Raw genomic sequence first — 17699 nt, 5'->3', positions numbered from 1 at the left:
CCTGTCCCGCTGAGTTATTCCAGCTTTTTGTGTCTATCTTCAGTTTAAACTAGCATCTGCAGTTCCTTCTTACACACTTAAAATAAGAGGTGTAAGAAAATAACTGCAGATGCTGGTACAAATCGAAGGTATTTATTTCACAAAATGCTGGAGTAACTCAGCAGGTCAGGCAGCATCTCAGGAGAGAAGGAATGGGTGTCATTTCGGGTCGAGACCCTTCTTCAGACTGATGTTGGGGGGGCGGGACAAAGGAAGGATATAGGTGGAGATAGGAAGATAGAGGGAGAACTGGGAAGGGGGAGGGGAAGAGAGGGACAGAGGAATAAGAGGTGGTAATCTGAAGAAACTGAGATAATACAAGTCACAATAGTCATTTGAATGCTAAGTGAAGTTTAAAGACTTGTATCTCAAATATGATACAAGTACTCACTCATAATTAACAAATAAGATTAGTTTTAAAGGAAACAATTTAGAATCATGGCAAAGACAAACAAATAAAATTTGCACATGACTAGAATCCAAATAAAAAATTGAAAGTAGTGCAAAATGGGTAACAGGTGGAAAAAGAAACAATGTACATGTTTCAGGTCAATTGTTCATTACAACTAAGAAGAATGAGTAATTAAGTCTGATTGAGATAGGAGAGAAGCACAGAGATGGAGAAAACCAAGAGAATGTCTCAGATGGAGTGTAAACCAAGGTAGACTTTGTGGCGCCAATTTAGTGATGGTGGTTAATTACAGATTATCTTTCTGGAGAAGAGTGAGAACAGGACAAATTTAAAAAGTGCCTAATTTGAGATACAGAACACTGTCATTGCTGTAAAATCTGAAATAAAAAAATGCTGGAATTATTCAACAGGTTAAGTAACATCTATGAAGAAATAAAACGTAACATATTGGCAACGGCTGGTTACAGAATTTTTTGAATTCAGTGTTAAGCCCCAAGGGCTGTAATATGTCCGAATTGAGAATGTGCTGATGTATCTGTTCCAATAATTACATATTCCACACACCAGTGCTTTCAAGGTGATTTTCCTTTCACTTAAATCATGACATCTCCTTCATTATAGTTGACATGGCTCTCGACTGCATCCACTTAATTTTCCCACATTTCTGTTCTCGCCATATCTCCTCCCACATACAACAGGACGGTGTATCCCTTGACCTCATCTTCTACCCTATCCATCTCTCCATTCAAGGGGTTATTCGCAATAATTTTCACGATCTTCAATGCAATGCCACGCCCATCCTTTTTCATATCCAGGCACCAAGACTACCTTTCCAGGCAAAGCAACAATTCACATATACCTCTTTCAATTTAGTGTACTGCTTTCAGTCCTCATATGTGGTCCCAGCCAAGATTGAGAAACAAATTGCACGATCACTTCATGAAATCCCTTCATTCAGTCAGCAGGAATGATCCTGAACTACTTGCCTCTTTAATTCTCCAGACACTGCCACCTTTGGCCTATTATATTTTTTAATTGAAGCACAATCCAAGCTCGAGGAACAGCAACTCGTCTTCCAACTAGGCATCTCACAACCCTCAGGACTCAATATTAAATTCAACAATTTCAGGTAACCAGCCTTTCTACTTCACATTAGAAATGTACAGAAGAACCAAATTGCTTTAAAAACAAATAGAATGTCAATATTTTATGTCCTAAGGAAATGAGGCCATTTGGCCTCTCCAGGCTATGCTGACTCACAGGGAAATCCAATTCCCAGGCTAATTTTCCCTGCAACCTATTCTCCCCACATTCGCACCAACATTTTACCACCCACAAAAAAATAGGAGTAATACACAGCAGCTAATTAACCTACTAACATGTTCAACTTTGGAATGTAGGAGGAAACGAAAGTATCTGCAGGAAGCACTCATGACAGAATGTAACCTATATTGCTGGAGCTGAGGCAGCAACTCTACAATAAGGCCTATTTGTCATTGTGTCTTAAGTGTCACATTTTATTTGTACAGCACAAGACCCTTTAGCCCACGATGTCTATGCCGAACATGATGCCATCTCCTTTGCCTGCATATGTTCTATATCTATATGCCTATCTAAAAGTCTTTTACAATCCAAGTTTGTGCAACATCTCCTTCTAGCCTCCAACCCGGATAGTATTCTGGTAAACATCTTCTGCACCCCCACATCCTTCTTGTAATGGGGCAAACAGACTGCACACAATACTGCAAATACAGCCTAACCAAAGTACTAAATCTGCAACATGACTTCCAGACCTTTGTACTCAGTACCCTGACCAACAAAGGCAAGCATACCATATGCCTCTTACCACTCTACGTATTAAAGCATACCATATACTGTCTTTATCACTCTGCCTGTGTTGCCACTTTCAGGGAGCTATGGACTTGGACCCCAAGATCTTTCTGCACATCAATGCAGTTAAGGGCCTTGCTATTAACCATATACCTTACCCTTAAATTCGACATTCCAATGCGCAACACATCATGCTTCCTCAGAATAAACTCCATCTGCCATTTCTTTGCCCATTTCTGTAGTTGATCTACATCCTGCTGAATACTTTGACAGCCTTCCTCACTGTCCACAATTCCACTAAGTTTGGTGTCGTCCACAAATGTACTAACCAACCCATCTACATTTATCTCCAAGTTAATCAGAGACTCCAATTACAGATACCTGAGAAATTCCACTGGTCACAGATCTGCAGCCAGACAAACACCCTTCCACCACTCTATCTTCTTTGAGTGAGCGAGTTCTGAATCGAAATGACAAAGTCACCACTCATCTTAATCTAAGAAAATAACTGCAGATGCTGGTACAAATCGATTTATTCACAAAATGCTGGAGTAACTCAGCAGGTCAGGCAGCATCTCGGGAGAGAAGGAATGGGTGACGTTTCGGGTCGAGACCTCATCTTAATCTTCTGGATCAGCCTAACATGAGGTACTATATCAAATGCCTTACGAAAATCCATGTAGATTACATCCACTGCTCTTTACTCATTAATCATCTTCATCTCCTCAAAAATCTAATCAAATTCATTAAATCTGACCGGCTGCAGACAAAACCATGCTGACTGTCCCTAATTACATGATCCATAAAAGAAGTTTAGGAGAATATGCAGAGTAATGTAAGATCGTACAAATCCACTAGGGGGTTATTTGGTAGTTAACTAAAACTTCCTACTGCAATGATCCATGGCAAATAGTAAACGTTTCATTTTGATTGTAACTTGGAATTTTTAATTGGTGATCTTGCAAAAGAATAACTGTTCTAAAATATCACATAGTTCAGTAGGGCACAGGTTCTACCTGGGGTAGCACAGATTATTACCATCGGCTTCTGTCATGCCACTGGCAATAAATCACAGAGGTGAACCGGTGAACCAAAATCATGGAGTATTGACAAATATGTAAAGGAGATAGATTTCAACAATGTGAAACAAACTGCTTCAGGAAGCTTGACGACGAAGCTTGTCGTCTGCAGTAAAATTTAAAGCCTACTAATTATTCCATCGCAATTCCACTTCAACCAAATTATGCTTTCAAACTACGTAATTCATTCAATAACAAGTGAGAAATCCCACCTGTCAACGTTCAGACTCCGAGAGTGTGCGGCATCAATCCATCATGAATCCGAGCCCACGAGTGTGAAACAAGGGAACATTATCGGGCCCGTTTTAGCAGCAGGAGGCGGTGTTTTGAGGTGCCTACTAATCCTTTAGTGAGTCAAGTTAGGTGGGATCACATCTGGCCAGATATTCATCTTCCCCGAAATAAGCTGCCTTCACTGGGACCCTGATGGCGGCAACTTTCAGAGTTAGAAACTTTCCCCTGGTTGGAAGAATCCGCCCAACAGCTGGAATGGGAGCTCGACAAGTGAGGAGAGGAAAGCGGTAAGCGGTGTGGGAAGAGACGTGAAGATTTGCTTTTTTTTCCCCCTGCGGGACCTCACCCGTTACAATGCTTGGTCCTCGCTGCCGCTACCAGAGCGAAGCCACCCCCGAGATGTTCCCTCGTACCTGCTGCTCCAGATCCCCGACTGACAGCGCCGGTCGCCAATCACACGAGCGCCGCCCCTCAGACCAGCCAACCCGTGCTGGTGGTGGGAGGAGGCGGGACTTCCGACCCGGGCTGCCCGCCCACAGCCTCAGCCGGGCTGTCTTGTGAGGCGTTCAATCATCCTTCCTGTTTGAGAAGATTCTTATAAAAGAAGGGAAAAAAAACCTGATCCACGGGACTCACTCGGGTTAATTCACTCAACAGAATCCGAACTGCTCCGAAGTTCCTGCACACGCAGTTGCCGGGTCACTTTTAAAGCGGCTCAAAGTTTCTCTCTCGCCCTCCAGCAATGTTTACCAGCGCAGCAGTCCGGGCGGTGACAGCGCCGCTGACGTCACGCGGCGTGACCACCTCGCGCCACTCTTGCGCGCCGTGACGTCAGGGCGAGCGACCGACCGACCAACCGGAGGAGGGCTCGGGTTGACGTAACCGGCGGCGCGCGACGGTAGTCGCCGTTGGTCGAGAGGACGCGGCGCCAAGGTTCAAACGGCCGCGAGGAGCCGCTGGTCGTGAGGTGATCGCCGGCTCCCGACTCCCAGTTGTAACGCCTGGGTGTACGTGATCTCCCGGTTGCCAAACAATTTAACTCCCCGAAATCTCCCACCAAAACTACGCCTGGAACGCACTGGTTTATTCCAAGCAACATCAAGAGTCGTCTTCAATCTGCAAATTCATCCAGACAACCAAAGACCAGGCAATCGGGGGTTTTCAAATACAATAGACAATAGGTGCAGGAGTAGGCCATTCAGCCCTTCGAGCCAGCACCGCCATTCAATGCGATCATGGCTGATCACTCTCAATCAGTACCCCGTTCCTGCCTTCTCCCCATACCCCCTCACTCCGCTATCTTTAAGAGCTCTATCCAGCTCTCTCTTGAAAGCATCCAACGAACTGCACTGCCTTCTGAGGCAGAGAATTCCACACCTTCACCATTCTCTGACTGAAAAAGTTCTTCCTCATCTCCGTTCTAAATGGCCTACCCTTTATTCTTAAACTGTGGCCCCTTGTCCTGGATTCCCCAAACATTGGGAACATGTTTCCTGCCTCTAATGTGTCCAATCCCCTAATTATCTTGTATGTTTCAATAAGATCCCCCCTCATCCTTCTAAATTCCAGTGTATACAAGCCCAATCGCTCCAGCCTTTCAACATACGACAGTCCCGCCATTCCGGGAATTAACCTAGTGAACCTACGCTGCATGCCCTCCATAGCAAGAATACAACATCATCCCAACAAGTAAAGACTGTATTCACTGTACCCAAAGACAATTCGCTATTGAAATCATCTCCACCATGACATTCGCACTGCACCTGACGTTAAGACCTTCAAGACCAAGTGGAAACAATCGATATTAAGACGTTGACCTTTAAGGCCCACTTTAATATTTATTGCGACTTGGCACGTGACTCGCTTAACGTATGCGACAACCAGTGAGTGTGATTATAGGTCAAGATACAGATGTATCAGCGAGACCAAGCACCGGCTCGGCGATCGTTGGATAGGACAGGCTTAGAGGGATATGGACCAAATGCTGGCAGGTGGGACTAGTATAGCTGGGACATGCTGGACAGTGTGAGCAAGTTGGGCCGAAGGGCCTGTTTCCACACTGTATGACTATGACTAACACCTCCGCTCAGTCCACCTAAACCTACCTGATCTCCTGGTTGATAAACACTCACTCCCCATCCCATTCCCACACTGACCTTTCTGTCCTGGGTCTCCTCCAATGTCAAGAGTGTGGCCCAGCACAAATTGGAGGAACAGCACCTTATATTTTGCTTGGTCAGCTTACACCCGAGCGGTATGAATATTGACTTCTCTAACCTAACCCTTGCCTTCCCTCTCCATTCCTCCCCTTTCCAAGTTCTCCGACCAGTCTGACATGCCCCCTGATTTTTTTAAATCTCTGTATACTTTGTTGCCGCCATCTAGCTAAACTAGTCGCAACTTTTTATTTCTTCAAGAACAAAACTTTTCGAGAAAGCTGGAATAGCTATTGATAAGATCAAAACTAATTCCCGATTAATTTCAGAAAATGTGAACACCTCATTTAAAAGACACATGGACAGATACATGGATATTAAAGGTTTAGAGGGATATGGGCCAAGCACAGGCATTTGGAACTACCTTAGATGGAGCATCTTGATTGGCATGAACGAATTGGGCTGAAGGGATGTCTGACTGACACATGAATTTTCAAAATCATTTGCCTTTTATAATCTCAACATGGAAGAAACTACTTCGAATATTACGTGGAATGAAGAGAATCAGTTTCAAGTATCTATGTATCTTTCCCAACAGCAGCTTAAAAAATACATCAGCTAATTGCAGAATTTGCTGATTAGTTTTGAAATTCTAGGAATGATTAGTCTACATCTGGCCCTGATGCCAAATACTGTTTTTTTCCTTGAATCTTCACTGTACTCAACCAAAATTGTGCACTTGTATATGCAGTGCCTGGCATTTTGGTCCTCAGGCACTGACAAAGTTGGTTGGGATAGACTTTTAACTGATACCAGTTGTCGACACACTGTGCAACAGTGGTACATCATGCCTTTTGGATAGTTCCCTGGCCTGTCTGTACAAGTCTCTGAAATGGAACTTGAATCCACAACCTGATGATTCATAGGAGAGAATCTAACCACTGAGACATAGCTGACACCTACTGTGAGAAGTTAAAGACATGCAGAACATATTTCAAATGAATAAGGGATGGGTATGCAAGACAAAAAGAAGGTTTAAAAAAAATACTGAGCTTCCTCATGCTGAGCTGAATATCCAGTCAGGCGGTGACATCTGCTGTTTGTAATTCTTGTGCTTTTTAATTATAATTAACTCATTTAACAGCAGTTCTCCACTATGTTTACCAAATTCTATAACTCTAGTTAATCCACTAACTTTTTTACACAACATATTGTCTGTCCTTTATATTAATTTATTGTATAATGAAATGGAAATATTCAAGATGGAAAGGTGAATTTGGAATGCTGGTTTCATCAGTCAGGGAATTGGATAGAAATAAGGAACTGCAGGCCCATGTGGCCCTTGTGGCTAAAGGGATCAGGGGGTATGGAGAGAAGGCAGGTACAGGTTACTGAGCTGGATGATCAGCCATGATCATATTGAATGGCGGTGCAGGCTCGAAGGGCCGAATGGCCTACTCCTGCACCTATTTTCTATGTTTCTATGCAGTGGCTGGTTTACAAAGAAAGACAAATTGCTGGAGTAACTCAGCGGGTCCGGCAGCATCTCTGGACAACATGGATGGGACATTTCATGCTGGAACATCTTCAAACTGAAGTTACTTGAAGTTAGAGAAATCAATATACCACTGGATAAGCTGCCCAAATGAAATATCAGACTCCAATTTGTGATTAATCTCACTCTGACAATGAAGGCCTAGGACAAAAAGGTCAGTGTGGGAAGGGGATTTAAAGTGTTTGGCAACCAAGAGATCAGATAGGTCCAGGCAGACTGAGCAAAGGTTTTCAGCAAAACAATCACCCAGTCTACGTTTGGTCTCACCGATGTATAAGAGCCCACATCTTGAACAGCGGATACAATCCATGAGGTTGGAGGAGGTGCAAGTGAACCTCTGCCTAACCTGAAAGGAATGTCGGGGTCCCTGGACAGAGTCGAGGGAGGAGGTATAGGGACAGGTGTTAGGCAGAGGTTCACTTGCACTTCCTCCAACCTCATTTACTGTACCTGACACAGCTCTAATGTCTATGGTTTATCTTCCATCTTGTCTTTTTTTTTGCCCAATGGAACAGACTATTTCGATCCTGAAGTTGAACATTTTCCTTTGCCTTGTTAACCAAATGATGAATTTTTGTACTATCTACAAACTTCCTTTTTATTGCATTCTACATTTAACTAAATTAATAAATACAACAAAAAGCAAGGGACTGAATGCTGAGCCTTGTAGAACTCCACAGGCCTTCTAGTCACAAACATTACTCATTGGTTCCGACCTCAGAACCCATTTTGCCACCCTCATTTGGATTCCAAGCATCTTTACTTTTTTAACCAGTTTGCTTTGTGCTCTTGTCAAATGCCTTGCTGCAATTCATGTAGACAACAAGAAAGGCATTGCTCTCGTTAATTCTCCGTTTTGCCTCCTCCAAAAAGTCAATTTAGTTATACAGACTAGATCTTCCCTTGACAAATCCATGCTGATTCTCCATGATTAATTTGTCTTTCCAAATGAAAACTTATACCACTCCTTGGAGTTGATTACAATTCAGTAATTTATCAACTACGTACTGAGGTTAACCAAACTGATGTATGACAACTCATTTTATTCCTTCCCTTTTAAACAATGGTACAACATTAACAGTCCTCCTGAACCATTCCAGTAGTCAAGACTGATTGAAAAATTAACTCATCTGAGAACACAGTATCCTCCCATTACTGTTCTACAAGAGGTATACAAATGTCAACCTAAATCCTCCTCCTCCATTTTGATTGATCATGGGCCAGGATTCTAAAATAGGGTGTATTATACATTTTCAAGGAGGCTTTGAGCTCATCCTTGAATTGTTCCTCTACCACGTAATCTCTCACCATGGCAGAGTCTGTTTCAAGAATCTAATGTCAGGCATGGGAATGATGTGGTCTATACACTGGAGTTAACTGAGCTCAATTGGGACCACTGTTCTTGGGATGATTCCCTGAGATGCAGGGTATCAAGGTAGGAGAGATTCTCCTTGGCCACACCAGTAGCTTTCAGAGTGGTGCTTAAGCAATGATGAATGTAGCTAGCTAGTTTCATGTTAGAGTAAACCAAACAGTCATAAGATGTACATTTATCCCATGGGGAAGCAGCTTAGATGTCAGAGGTAACTCATTCTTCTTGGCAAAGTTCACCCTATCAATATAATGTTTCTCCTTTGTTTTCTCTTTTCCAAAGAAGGCAGGCCCATCACCTTACATAGAAACATAGATAATAGGTGCAGGAGGAGGTCATTCGGCCCTTCGAGCCAGCACCGCCATTCATTGTGATCATGGCTGATCGTCCACAATCAATAACCCGTGCCTGCCTTCTCCCCATATCCCTTGATTCCACTAGTCCCTCGAGCTCTATCTAACTCTCTCTTAAATCCATCCAATGATTTGGCTTCCACTGCCCTCTGTGGCAGAGAATTCCACTCTGTGGCAGAGAATTCCTGTTCTTCAAACAGGTCATCTGCCTGGTGTGCCTCACTTACGGTGACAATGACAATGTTGAAGCATCAGAGTTCACAGGCTATGATTACAGTGTAACATTCAGATTTGTCACTATTGGTATTGGTCGTGAGTGTCCTGATTTTCCACGGCTCAGTTAAAACAGGCGAGGAAATTGAACATATCATCTTCTATGTTAATGCCCATGCAACATAGTCTGCTCTCCAGTCATCTTGAACCGTTTTGCCACTATGACATGGAAAACCAGGACCCTCTTGAGCAGCTCAAATAGTGACACCAGATATGTGTATGGACAAGAGTACACCAAAACAATTTGTCCAATAAAACCGTCCTGCTTGTGGATCCTAAGCAAGAAGACTTGGTGAATGGGATTGGAGGCAATAAAGGGGATACTTAGGAGAAACTTAGCTGAATGATTGTATGGGAAACAAAGTTCTATGTTTGCCTTATGGTCCAGGAGGAAGTGTGAGGAAGTATGAGATACATGCTTATTACCTCTGCCAGCTAATTGGTAGTTCTCCAAACGACAATATCATTAATCCTGCTGGCAGGTTTGTTGAAAATGTTGGTATTGGTCCTTACTGAGAAAAGTACTGCAAAGTCAGAGGTGATAGGTTGGAATGAGTAAATGAAGTGCGAGATGGTCACAGTGGCAGTTAGAGATGAATAGACTTGGAGAGAATATGAGACAGAGGAAGGAGTTGAGATGGATCAAATGTTTTGGGAGAAAGGATATCCAGTGTGGGGCAAAGACTTGACCAAAGAAATAAGTACAAAGGCAAAGGTGAGAGAAAAGCTCAAAATTGCCTTGGGCTCAGAATAAATTGTTAATTTTTCTGGTCGATTGTCATAAAAGGTGAATTTGAATTATTGCCACAAATTCGGGTCACTATTACATTGTGTTTGTTTATTGTTGTTCTACTAAACATGTGTCTGTTTTGTGCATACTGCTTTATTTTTCTTTGTATTCATCTATAATTAGCATCTGCTTACGTAAGCAGGGGAAGGAAATAATTTGTAAGCTGCATTCTAGTTTCCCTTTTCTTTATGTAGTCACTATTACAATTCTTGTTGGCCTCCAGACAGTACTGATAAATAGTTCATGTTGTGCTTTAATGATAAATTTTAAAAATATATATATTTCTATAGAATAAACAATCTTCATGAATTGTATAAAGTACATTTTAGCTATCCAACAATAAATAATATCATGTTATGGCCAAGCAAATGTCTACATACTGAAGACAACTTCCCTTCTCTCCCCTTGGAACATTGATTCTGCAACACACTGATTCTAACAATGGTTCCCCTTCACAAAGTTCCTTCCTGTCTCTGTGCCGTTTTACCTGTGTCCTTTCTATAGTCAGGGTCCCAAATACTCTTTTCAAAAGAAACAGTAATTTACTTGTACTTTTTCAGTTTAATAAACTATATCTGCTGCTCACCCTGCAATCTCTAATTGAGATGACCATATGTAATTTCTTTGTTGGACGCCACAATTCAGTTCACACTACATATTCTGATTCTGGTCCCATTACATCACTTCTCTTCTAAATCTGGCATCCCTCTTTTCCTGCACTGGAGCTTTTTTCAGTTGTACAATTTCCCTCTCATATCCCAGTTTTACCTTTACTTTCAATCCGTTCCATGATCTTGCACTCTCCCTCCCTATAATATATCCTTTCTTTCCAGTTTTTTCTTCATTCTGCTTCTCAATTCCAAATCTCTCCCTCTTCCCCTTTTGACTTCTCCCTGATGACCTACTCAACTATCTATCATTTCCTCTCCCAACTGTCTCCGATCATCATCTACAATTTATTGTGCCCCTCTACTCTTTTAATCTCTAAATGTATATGTTCATGAACAGGTCTGCTTGATGGTTAAGAATGTGACAAATATTTTTGAGATCTATTATCCACTTCCTAAAATGATACAAGACATTTGATGTACATAGTTAATCTATTAGCATGGTCAGCTCATGCATAAGGTTAAGGTCCAATTTATAGAGTGTAGACCAGCACTCATGCAACTAGTTGAGATGGGGCCAAATGCTCAGCCTTAAGTAACGGATTTAACTAGTTTTATAATGTTTTGCATCCTGAACAAAGTATGACATATGGGCAATGAGAAATGGCTGGGAAATGCTGATTTGGTATATGTAGAGCATTAAGAGACTAGCTTTTTGGTTATGGAGATAGTTTGGGAAATGGCCATTGATGTATTGCATGAATGAGAATATTGCATTGCAGAAGGGGAAAAGAAGAGTAGTTTTAGTCCATATTAAAGACCAATAGGACTTTGTATATTATGAGGGCAATGTAGGATAGGAGTTATTTTACTGGACTAGACATAACCAGTAATCTAGAGACAATCAAATCCCACTTCAGCAAATCGAATATTAAAAATCAATTATTTAAATTAATCCTCCAGGGGGTTATGAAAACAGTGAAAATAATTCTCTATACTTTAACTTACAAAATATATTTAATAAAATATCACGCACAGAAGTATTAGAAACATCATTTTCATAAGATCACAGGATGACTGTCACGTAGAATAGGAGTCTGCAATCATGTTTACAGGGATTTGTTATTAATGGGAATATATCTAACAAATTATTAATGAGACTGTATCAGGGCCATTGCTTTTCATCATTTTATTAATGAAGAGGTCTTAAAGTAAATTGTTGACTCATAATTCATAGAGCAGATCAGCTGGCAGGATGTCTAAATTTTTTTTGTACTTTTATTCACTAACTGCTAGGGAATGCATCAGGATAACTGGGACCTCCTTGGAAAGTGATATCAAAAGGGTATTTCTTTAAACAACATGAGAAAGAAAGTGTAGGAAAATAACTGCAGATGCTGGTACAAATCGAAGGTATCACAAAATGCTGGAGTAACTCAGCAGGTCAGGCAGCATCTCTGGAGAGAAGGAATGTGTGGAGGAGGTTTTGTTAGAGAAGTCAATGTTCATACCGCTGGGCTGTAAGCTGCCCAAGCGAAATATGAGGTGCTGTTCCTCCACGTTAGAGAAGTCAATGTTCCAGATGTTCAACTTCTCTACATCAGCGAGACCAAACGCAGGCTCAGCGATCGTTTCACTCAACACCTTCGCTCAGTCCGCCTTAACCAACCTGATCACCCGGTGGCTGAACACTTCAACTCACCCTCCCACTTCCAGTCTGACCTTTCTGTCAAGGGCCTCCTCTAGTGTCATAGTGAGGCCCACCGCAAATTGGAGGAACTGCACCTCATATTTCGCTTGGGCAGCTTACAGCCCAGCGGTATGAACATTGACTTCTCTAACTTTAGATAGCTCCTCTGTCCCTCCCTTCCCCTCCCCCTTCCCAGTTCTCCCACTGTCTTACTGTCTCCACCTATATCCTTTCTTTGTCCCGGCCCCCCTGACATCAGTCTGAAGAAGGGTCTCGACCCGAAACGTCACACGTTCCTTCTCTCCAGAGATGCTGCCTGACCTGCTGAGTTACTCCAGCATTTTGTGATACCTGAGAAAGAAAGTGAATAAGTGTCGATTTTTTTAGTTTAGAGATACAGTGCGGAAACAGGTCCTTCGGCTCACCAAGTCTGCACCGACCAGCAATCCCTGCACATTTACACTATCCTACACACACACTAGGAACAATTTACAATTATACCAAGCCAATCAGCCTACAAACCTGTAAGTCTTTGGAGTGTGGGTGGAAACCGGAGATCCCGGAGAAAATCATCCACGCAGATCGCGGGGAGAGCATACAAACTCCGTAGAGACAGCACCCATAGTCAGGATTGAGACCAGGTCTTTGGTGCTGTAAAACAGCAACTCTGCCATCATGCCGCCCTATGGTATAAAAATGTTAACTTTTATTTTATGTGGCTGTGTGTCTTGTTGCTTTTCACTTAGTATGGCTGAATGGTAACTCAAATTTCACTGTACCTTAATTGGTACATGTGACAATAAACTGACCTTGAAACATAATCTCTAAAAAAATCTTTCTTGCCCTTGATTATTAGCTAGTTAGAAGTCTCCCTAAACTTTAAAATAAAGATTCACAGTTGAAGAGCGGTTATAATGTCCTGATGCCACATCAGATCATTCTTTCAACAGACACTTATGTTTACAATAGTTCCTATTTAGCTGGAGTTTACTGCACCAATGAGAATATTACCTTGAGTACAGCTCCCTCTGTTGGATACATATTCAATTAGAAAACATCAGGGCATGCCTCTTGAGTACGGCAAGTTTGTGCAGGATTAGATTTTTTTCCCAAAATGTTCGTGGTTGTGAAGCTGTGAATGGTAGTGAGACCAACTGGGACACTTGTGAATGTAAGAAATAGGAACAGACCAGACTATTCAGCCTCTCAAACCTGATCTGCCTTCAACAAGATCATTGCTACTTCTCTACTTCAACAATATTTACCTGGCCTTGCACCATATTTCCAGAATTCTCCAAAAATCTAATATTCTCAACTTTGAACAAAGTAAATGATGGAGGCCCAGAGCCCTCTGGGTGAGTGAATTCCAATGATTGACCTCCTTTTGAGTGGAACAATTTCTCCCTTTTTCCCCCCAAAATAAACTTTATTCATAATAAAAAAATATATACAAAATAAGACAGTGCCAAAATGCTTGACATTCTCAATGTCTATACATTCATTAGTGTTATTTTTGTTCGTGTTTGCTGACTATCCTTATACCAAGCACCCTTGCCACTCATGTGGCACTCTGGGGGTGGTATGCTTTCCCTTGTTTGAGGGTTGTCTCCGCCAGACCCTGCCCCCCCCCCCCAATGTTCAGCAGTGGAAGGACCCTACACTGTCTGCTATACTGTCAGAACTTTGTATTTAGTATGAGGTGACAGATTCCACATTGGCAATAAAACAGATTCAAAGCACAAGCCATGATAATTTCACCTCCTAGTTTGAAGATAATTGGCCAAGGTAAAAGAATGTGATGCTAATGGAACCAGCAGTGGACAGTCTGCTAAACTTGTATTTGAAAAAAGAGAAATAACAGAATCAAGATGGAATCATAAGGAACTGCAGATGCTGGAATCTTGAGTAAAACACAAAGTGATGGGAGTAACTCAGCAGGTTAGACGGCATCACTGGAGGTAGTGGATAGGTGACGTTTTGAGTCAGGACTCTTCTTCAGACCCGAGTAATAGAATAATAACTTTATAATAAATATTACTACTACATTCATTTCAGAATAGCTACTGTACTACAGACTAGAGATGAAATTAATAATTGATGCTGCTGCTTCAAGTTTCTCTTGCCCTACATCAATGGTTCCCCAGAGATTGAAGTCAGTGTGATAGAAGGTTGCCTCTATTGGTATAGAAATGCTTTTAAAAATGAATATATCTTAAAATATTCAAAATTAAGGAGTGTTATTTCTACAATTTTCATCTCTAAATTACATGTTGACTAATCTAGTGGAGTTTTTTGGGGCAATAGACTACTAGAATAGATGAAGGGAAACCAGTTTGGATTTTCAGAAGATTTTTGAGTAGGTCCATAGAGTAAGGTGATCAACATGGTCAGAGCACATGGAATTGGGGATAATATTCTGCCAGATACAGACATCGATTAAAAATTGATTAACAAACAGAAAGCAAAGAGTGAGTATAAATTGATCTTTTTCAAATTAGCAGGCTATGTCTAGTAAGGTATTGCAGGGATTAGTGCAGTTGAAAATAAAACCATCAGTATACTTGTTGATTCTAATTTTTGTATGTCCTCATGCTGGACTTGGGAACCCAGCCAATCGCAGAGGAATGGTAGAGAAGAGGTGCAGCTACTGGGTGCAGAGACGAGTATATTGGATGCGTGGTTCGGTTTTGGTACTGAAAGTCAGGAACCAACAGGCCTGTGGGGCAAGGTGACCAGGTGAGCTGGGAATCATAGGTCATCAGTATTATAGTGGAATAGGAGAGAGGTGTGGAGCAGTAGCAAATGTTGAGGGTCTTCAAAATCACAACATATTTGTGGGATCATAGGTAAGACTACCAAGAGAGCTGTGATGGGGGTGGGTGGTTTGTGCAAAAGAGAGGGGAAATTATGTAGGTTAGTAATTTACTTGTCAGGGAAGTCTTCCATTCCTGCTGCGATTTTAAGGCCAGATTGTCTCCGAAGTAACCAATGACCAAATGTGGCCACATTCAGCTGAAATCCTCCAAATTAAAACATTTGCATTGTAAATGATGTCATTCCACACTCTCTTGATGCTGACACTGCATCAGGTCACAAGGGTACTCAACATGAAATGCACAGATGAATTTTTGGACTGAAGCAAAATGCATTATGCTACTTTACTTCCATTAAAAAAAAAAATCTAATTTTGTAACTGTCAGAAGCAGCATTATGCAACTGAATTTCCAGACACATGTGAAACTGAGTAAGGATGGTGGATCATTTTTGTACAAATGATCATTGTTCACATGGATCATTTTTGTACAAGATTCCTCTTTCTTCCTGTAGCTAGAAGATAATACTGATATCAAATGTACTCAACAGTATCAGCAGATACAAGGTTAAAATGAGTGACAGCTGGTCAAATGTTATATTCCACCAAGGTTAAAAGAAAATTTGGTTTTCAATGAATGCAGGTGCATGACAGGGGACCAAAGAAATAGTAAAATGTAGCATTTTACAACCTGCCACTCATTTTGAAACATGTCTGCTGATATGGTTGAAGTACAGAGTGATCTCAGTAAAATCTTGCATGTCGCAGTATGATACAGGAAACAAAAGCTGTCTGACTCTGACCACAAGGAACGTCAAGTTTCTTGAAGCTTGCCATGTTCACCCACGCCTCAGAAGATACTGGTAATTCATTTCCGCATATGGCCCTGGTGAGGCAGCAATCATTTTTGCAATGTGCTGCTTGCACCCTAAGTCTTTTGGTGGAAATTGAAGCCAGTTGAACCCAAAGCCAAGAGTGGATTGATACAGGTTTATGCAGCATTGATTCTAAATTCACTGAGATGTTTTGTGATGTTAGCTAACTGGAACATTAATATGAAACTGTGAAACCAAAGGAAAGCAAACATACCCAAAAGCAAAATACAGCAAATGTTTGCAATCCAAAATTAAAACAGAAGAAGCAGAAAATACTCAGCTGGGCATTCCGAATCTATGGAGAGGAACAGAACTAACATTTCATGTTGATAGGCTTTTATTAGTGAAATATGAAATGCATTTATAACAGCTGAAAATGAAAGGAAATCCAAAGACCGAGAATTTTATAAATATTTAGGGCAGTTGGACACACCAACGCTTCATTGAGCAGACAAGGAGGTAACTGCTGGAAAGACTAGGAAGAGCAAGAGCCCTCCGAGTCAGTCTTGCCCATTAATAGGCTTTTCATTTTGGATACTGTTAGGAACGATGGTTCCTCAGAAGCTCAATCAGCCAGTAACATGAATCAACAGTTAGACGGACTGTGGTCTCATTTATGACTCTAGGATGGTATATTGTTTCCCTGCATACAGGATATCACTGAATAAATACAGAGCATCCGGAAAGAGGAAAATGAAGAACCACAAATTTGTGATCCACAGATACCAACAAGTTTGATGGAAAGAGGGATGATATCCTGCAAACACAATCTAAGAGGCTGAGAAAATAAGTAAAAGCAGGACTTCAATAGGTAGTAACTCCATGTTTACTGTCAAGCAAATACTGGGGAAAAAAAGAAGGATAGAGAAAATATATGGGTTGCTGGATAGTTGGTGCGGGCGAGCTTTAAAGATACTGGGCCATCTTAACAGCAGGTGGGGTGAGTATTAATCAGATGGGTTACTCGACAACACGTCTGAGAATCCATGGTTTTCCACTGTGATTGAGGAAAGTTTAAATGAGCTTGGCAGGGAATAGAATCCCAAGGAAATTCAGAAAGTAGACGTTAGAAAAATAATAAACAAAATCCATAGGTAGAGGAAAAATTGTGAGCAGCAAGTTAGATCAAAATATAGAAACATGATAAAATAGCAAAATTAAAGATATTATTTCAAATGCTCAGAGCATTCACGTCAGGGTGGATGAATTAATAAAACAAATAGAAGTAAATTTGAATCTGAATGGGGATTTAAATGCTATTATGAAAACATGGTTACAGAGTGACCAAAGCAAATATGTTCAAAGATATTGAACATACAAGTAGGACAGCATAGGAGACAAAAAGGAGAAGGAGATGAGGCAACACTTATTAAGGGATGAATTAAGTACAATGGTGAGAAATAATCTTGGCTCAGAATTAGGATCAGTTTGAATCAAGCTAGGAATCTGCAAAAGGCAGAAAATATTGGTAGTTGTTATTGTACAGTGATTGTAAAGTTGACACAGCTTAAGTCAGGAATATTTAGGAACATCTAGCAGGAGTAATGCAATAATTGTGAGAAACAGGGCGATTGTGCTTTGGCATGGTGATAGTCTTGCTGAGCTGTATGCAAAAAAAAAG

At 41.2% G+C, this 17699-nt stretch overlaps 1 protein-coding gene across 1 annotated transcript in view; it reads right to left on the bottom strand.

Moving 5' to 3' along the window:
- The window catches only part of LOC144605414 (peroxisome proliferator-activated receptor delta-like), a 36640-nt gene extending 32255 nt beyond the window's left edge, over positions 1-4385 (bottom strand). Inside the window, exon 1 of the mRNA XM_078420636.1 lies at positions 4231-4385. The gene's annotated coding sequence lies outside the window, so the exon portion shown is untranslated. The remainder of the gene's footprint in view (positions 1-4230) is intronic.
- Positions 4386-17699: the final 13314 nt, after the last annotated feature.

Source organism: Rhinoraja longicauda, chromosome 24 (genome assembly GCF_053455715.1).
Source record: "Rhinoraja longicauda isolate Sanriku21f chromosome 24, sRhiLon1.1, whole genome shotgun sequence".
Taxonomy (NCBI): Eukaryota; Metazoa; Chordata; class Chondrichthyes; order Rajiformes; family Arhynchobatidae; genus Rhinoraja; species Rhinoraja longicauda.
Note: the sequence above shows the minus strand (reverse complement) of the source record. Positions and strands in the feature narration are given on the sequence as shown.